Source organism: Octopus bimaculoides, chromosome 4, assembly GCF_046866305.1.
Source record: "Octopus bimaculoides isolate indiv1 chromosome 4, ASM4686630v1, whole genome shotgun sequence".
NCBI lineage: Eukaryota > Metazoa > Mollusca > Cephalopoda > Octopoda > Octopodidae > Octopus > Octopus bimaculoides.
The window spans coordinates 41708413-41715073 of NC_142931.1; the positions used below are offsets into that span (position 1 = coordinate 41708413).

The 6661-nt window shown below is 34.6% G+C and overlaps 1 protein-coding gene across 1 annotated transcript in view; it reads right to left on the minus strand.

Moving 5' to 3' along the window:
- The window catches only part of LOC106883716 (AKT-interacting protein), a 35238-nt gene extending 28639 nt beyond the window's left edge, over nucleotides 1-6599 (minus strand). Inside the window, exon 1 of the mRNA XM_089350655.1 lies at nucleotides 6504-6599. The gene's annotated coding sequence lies outside the window, so the exon portion shown is untranslated. The remainder of the gene's footprint in view (nucleotides 1-6503) is intronic.
- Nucleotides 6600-6661: the final 62 nt, after the last annotated feature.

Sequence of the window (6661 nt, forward strand, 5' to 3'; positions counted from 1 at the left end):
ATCTATATGTATACATATACATCTCTCTCTCTCTCTCTCTCTCTCTGAAAGTATCTGTCATTACAGTATCGAAATGTGATTGTTTCAGTTAGTAGAATAGTTTCATTTTTTAAGTGAAAGTATTTGACATGAGTGTTTTTGTTTCACTTTTGACACGTAATACTTAAATAGTGGAGGAGATATTATGTTGCCGTGGGCTCGAACTCTGCAAGAAGTTAAATTTTTTTTTTGACTAAAACACAACTGGAACCCTAAGCAAGGCATCTGTAAAATTTGAATGAAATTGGTTGCGTAGTTCTCGAGTTTTAGGGATTCACACAGACAGACATTCTCATTTTTATATATATAGAATACACACATACACAGTAATGACCAAAATTAGAGAACGAAAATACAAAATAAAGATATTTACATTTCTACTTCATTTTACCGAGTGGGATTTCCACTGTATACACTTTAAAGTATATTCATTATTTACAGTAGGAAGTGATTAATAACCAAATAATTTATAATAGAAAAAATGCTTATTTGAAAAATACAAAATGGACAGAATTAGAGAACATATGACATAAAATTCAAATCAAAATTTTGCCAGAAAATTTTACAATCCACATCAATATACTAATAAGTTGTATATATCTCCTTTATTTGTAATGACTTCAGCACCATCTCTGTCGACCACATTTGACCAATTTCTCACATTGTTTTGACATAATTTTATACCATTCTTCCTGAAAATTTTCCCACAAAATCTAACATTGAGAAGTCGATGCTCACCAAGTATCTTTCATAAGTTTTCAATGGGATTAAGGTCAGGGATCTAAGCTAACCAATACATCACAGTGATGTTTTCAGCTTCAAATACCTCTCTAATTATTTTAGCACTGTGACATGGCGCATTATCCTGCATAAAGATTGGCTGCCGAGTTGGAGATGGCACAAAATGCTGCAGAACGATGTTTTTGTATATGGCTGCATTGACATAACCATGGATCCGGATCAAAGGCCCAAAACCAGCTGCAGAAATCATTCCCCAGACCATTAAATACCTAGCCTCCAAACTTCACGCAATTTTTCAAGCGTTTTATGACGTCTCACGATATTGTCTACCATCGGAGTCAACCAAATTGAACTTCCTTTCATCATTGAAGAACATGCGACCAGTTGTCGTCCGTCCAAAGTATGTGCTTATTGGAAAAAACTAACCTCACTTTTCTGTTCTTCATACTGATGAGAGGTTTAATGGCTGGAAAATAGGCATGAAGTCCAATTTCCTTCAAACGACAAGTCACAGTCTTTCGGGACACATTCATTCCACAATCACAATTTACTAGGAGAGAAATTCCTGCAGCAGTATCGAAACGGTCTCTTAACGACAGCCTCTGAATCACACGGCCTTGCCAAACACTTTTTTTCTGACACAAACGAACTTGTTTCTTCATAAAGCTTGAATATTCTTGAAGCAACACTCTCTGATCAGTTAATGCCCCTGGCAATAGCAGAAATTGCCATTCTTCTTTTTTCAATGTGACCACTCGCTTCCTAAAGCTTTCATCAACTTCACGTTGGCTTTCCATGGTTGTCAATTCACAACTGTTCAATATAAATCTTCGCACTGTTAGGTCAACCTAGTTTACATTGGTTGTAGTGTTGCCACATTTTAATTTTTGAATTTTACTCCATACGTTCTTTAATTCTGTCAATTTTGTATTTTTCAAATTAACAGTTTCTCTGTTATAAATCATTTAGTTATTAATCAATTCCTACGAAATTTATTGTAAAGAATGAACATGCTTTAAAGTATATATAGTAAAAATTCCATTCGGAAAAATGAAGTATATTATGTAAATATCTTTAAATTTTATTTTTTCGTTCTCTAATTTTGGCCACTACTGTCTGATTAGGTTTGTGCCGCTTCTTTTCCAAGACATCGTGAAATTGAGTGATTTATCTTTTCAAAAGTGGAGTTTTCCAGTCTGACAACCATGGCAAGCCAACGTGAAATTGAGCTTCAGGAAGCGAGTAATCACATTGAAAAAAAGAAGAATGGCAATTTTTGCTATTGCCAGGGGCATTAACTGATCAAAGAGTGTTGCTTCAAGAATACTCAAGCTTTATGAAGAAACAAGTTCGTTTGTGTTAGAAAAATGAGGGAGACCACGGAAAACAAGTGTTAGGCAAGACTCAGAGGCTATCGTTAAGAGACCGTTTCGATACTGCTGTAGGAATTTCTCTCCTCGTAAATTGCTGGCTAGACATTATAAAAATGATGCCCTCGTTATTTAAGTTAGATCTACAAATATTTTGACCTTACATTTATAATCGACGTAAATAAAGTGAGGATATTAACTCCACGAATATATCAAATGTTACATAGAAGAGAGAATGCTTAAGAGCAAATACTCGAGATAAAAGTTACTTTTCTGCAAAATGAAGACCCCCTTCGCTGATCTGAATTTGTCCTGGTTGTGGTGAAGATACAGAGTCCAAGGAAGACCTGCATCGGGCAGATAAATAAATATGGAAAGATACCAAAAGATTTTCGCGAGAAAATGTTTTCAAAGGAAAACTATCTCTTGTGCAAGTCTTTGATCTCATGTATTATTGGACACGTGACATAGCGAGCAACTGGAAGAGCTACTGCTCGGATGCGTAGAGCATTTTTTTCTTCTCAAATCAGCGAGGTTGATGCCACCATTTAAACTGAAGATCGCATCTGAACAATTATCATTTAAAGATATTAAATGTTTATCATTTGTATTTTAAGAATATTCATAAAACCTTCACTTCTCGTCTACAAAAGAAAACACGTTTACTTTTTTTTTTTTTTTTACTTGGAAAACACCAAAGTAAAAATACAAAATACTGTCACTTTAAAACGGCCCTAGAAACGAAGAGCCAGAAATGGGCCTGTTCAGAGTAAAAAACACTTTCATAGCGATATGTGTCAGTGCGTGTGTATATAGATCACTTAGGTAAAAGTATATATATATATATATATATATATATATATATATATATACTCCAACAGCAACATTAACATTTTTGGTGGGGATCGCGGGCCAAACAAGCAGATAGATGTTCATATTGAACTCATTTCATAATTACAGTATCTTTTATCTGTTTCAGTCTTTGAACTGTGGTCATGCTGGATCATCGCCTTGGATAGTTTAGTCGATTTTTTTTTTCAAGTTTGATGCTTATTATATCGGCTTCATTTTCCAAACCGCTGAGTTGGGGGGGGGCGTAAACACACCAACACTGGTTTTCTAGATGTGTTGGGGAGGAGGAGGGGCGAACACACAAACAAACGAACAGGATTCTTCTTAGTTTCCGTCTACCAAATCCACTGACAAAGCTTTAGTTAGCCTAGGGCTATAACAGGAGACACTTGCCCAATGTGCCATGCAGTAGGATTGAAGTCGAAACTCAGGTTGGAAAGAGAATTTCATAATATAATAGCCACACCTCCGCCAAAGTAGTGAATCATTTTTGTTCTTTCCTCTTTTATCTCAGTATACAGATAAACAAAGGAAATGAATTATTTTTGTGACTCCAAAAACGGACCCAATCAATTTACTTCTATTCTGCAATATTAATTTCGGTCGTAGTAAATACAGCGCAGCAAGCATATTGCGCAAGTTTTCATATTTTCCGGGGCAGTTTCCTATTTTAGTAACGTGTCAAAGAGAATAAGTTAAAATGTAAAACTGGAAAAGGAACAAATAAATTGTTTTTAATTTCTGTTTAGTCACTACTGTTTACTTAGTAAATTATTGACGAGAACATACACCTAATGAAATTATTTTCGTGTTTCATAAACCCGCTATAGGAAACGACATAAAGAAAGACGTTCTAGCCGTGATCAACCAGTCAATATATCGTTATCATTTTCTATTAAAGTTGCTTGCTGAAACAAGTAAAATCTTAAGGTACCATGTTACTGTAAGGGTAGAGATGGACTATATGTAATCTGAACCTTTCCCTCCCTTATTTATTAATTTTTTTTTTACGGAATCCCACGTTTTAGGCTATGGAGATTCCGATTCTGAAAAAATTTTTTTTGAAAAATTTCAATCCCCCCCCCCACCAAGCAGGCTATTTACATGCTAGAAATAACAGCCAAATCTCACAAAACTAGTGTTAGGGTTCGGGTTAGGTTTAGGTTTACCCTATGGGTCTATATAAAAACCGGGGGGGGGGCCGAAATTTTGAAATTGAGATTTTTGAAAAAAAATTTTCAGAATCGGAATCTCCATAGCCTAAAACGTGGGATTCCGTAAAAAGAAAAAAAATTTAAAAGGGGGGGGGTATACCCAGATTACATATACTCCATCTCCACCACTGTAAGAGCGTATAGACAAAAATATAAGTACATTTCGTGGTTTCCATTTCAGTTTTTTATATTTTCTAAAAATTTGTTTCGATGTGTTACTAGAATTTAAAAAAAACCCACTTCCCTCTATGTAAGCAAATGAGAGATAAGCGTACTGATACCTGTCAGATAGATACAGTGTTACATTGCCGGGGAGGGGCATAAGTGCACAGATATTTGAGTCAGTGAGGTATGCGCGCACGGTATGGTGGGATTTTTTCTTTTTTTTTTCTAGTTTGGTTCACAAATTCTATAGAAGAAATTGATTTTTTTTCTTTTCTATTTTTTTTGTTGTTTTATGAATGTTGATACTTCACAATATTCATAAAAATAAGATATACCAACAAGACTAACGAGGGGAAAAAAATTGAATATGTTCAACACAAATTAAATAGTACGCTTGCTATGCATTGATAAAATTACAAGATCCCCCCCCCCCACCGTAAAAAGCGTCAATGTTCATAAAATTTCTAGTTATACAGCGAGATAAAAGTGAGAAATTTAATTTCATTAATAAGTAAATCGAACATTTGCTGCACTGTATTTCTATGACCACGCTTCTAGTTGTAATACTGAAATGTAAAGAAACTCGCTGTTTGATTGTATAGAGCAGTCGTGGACAACCTGAGCCCACGGTATTTTCTGAATGGTATACCTAAAGAAAAATTACCTTGAATCTTTTTGGCAATGCGGTCCGCCTACGGATGAGCCACTCTCATGCAGGCCCACACCTCGGAAGAGGAGGCTCATCGGAAAACACACTACTTACTTTTCAACAAACGCAACACAACGTATTTTCCTTGCATAATGTATCTAGGACAATATTATAGCGTGTTCTTTTATTAAAACGATATTTGTGTGTCTTGAAAGAGATTTGGCTCTATTTCTAGCACGTCAGTAGACTACATTAGAGTTTGTTTTTTGTTTTTTTGTCGGGCGCTGGATTTGTTTTGGTGAAAAGTGAAACTTACATGTGCAAAATAGGACTTGTGCCTTCTCGCTTCGCTCATACAAGATTTTGTTAAGAGCACTTTAGCCACTCAATGTAGAAAAATATCCAATGACTACTCAGTTTGTTATTCTACCTCATAAAAATTCTACATTTTCTACTCAATAATTTGTCTAGTGTTACCAAAAACAAAATTCTAAAAATAGCCGCCTTAATTTTGATATGGTGTTAGCGGATCGCATGCAAAACTAACCGTAGTACAGTGTGGAAAAATAAATTCTTCCGCGGTTATCAAAGATACCGTCAAATATCGCTCAAAAAATACATTTACTGTCATAAAAAAAAAAACGCATGGACATATAGTAAGGTAGTATTAAATATACAGTGAATGCAGAATAGTCAGGGCTGGAATGCCCTGATTCTAGGTCTGTTCATACAGGGCTGACCTGAGGCTAAAAAAATAACTACCTGAATTGACAACCAACTTATATAGGTTTATATCTAAACGTTAGTTTACATTTAAAATCAAGTGTGAATCAGTCATTTGGATACGTTTTTATTGGTCCTAACCAGTGGTATGTCACAGTTTTAACATAACAAAGCATCAGGTATGTTGCATACAGACTGCGATTGTTATCAACAACAACGGGGTAATTGTTATTCTACAACAATAGACAGCAGTCACAGTAGCAAGTTTTCACATGGGTAGTACTTTGAAAGGAAATCTGATACTTAAAATGTAAAAGAAACGTTCGTAGTCGAAAAAATATTAACACAAGTCCCCTTCCAGTGTTCTGAATTTAAATCTAGCGGTGTTATAACTTTATTTTCCTCCGAAGTCAATAAAATGAATTCTAGTTCGATTCGATTGTCAATGCTTTTACACAAAAATTGTTACCATCATTATTGTTATTGTTGTTGCATAAACTAAACAACTGATTAAGCGTCAGAAAGATAATGATTTCTTTCTATATTCTAAAGAAATATCATTAAATAGAGGCCAACAAAATAAATACAATAAAATGTAAATGGGTTATACTGAATCAAAAATAAACTCAATTACATCGTCACATTCACACCTGTATAACTAAATACAATTAATATCAACAACAACAAAATATAGATTTTAATTTGTAGAGTAGTAAGAAGGAAGAAAAGTAATCTCTTTCATGTACTTACATTAAAATATAGTTTCTAGCGATACTCCACAACCTTCAAGGTATTTTGACTCCAAGATCAAATGAACCTGAATACACAAAATAAAAATTGAAGATTAAATGGAATTCAAAAGGGGTAGATAATCTATCCTTACTTCCTGTTTCCAATATCCGGTAGCC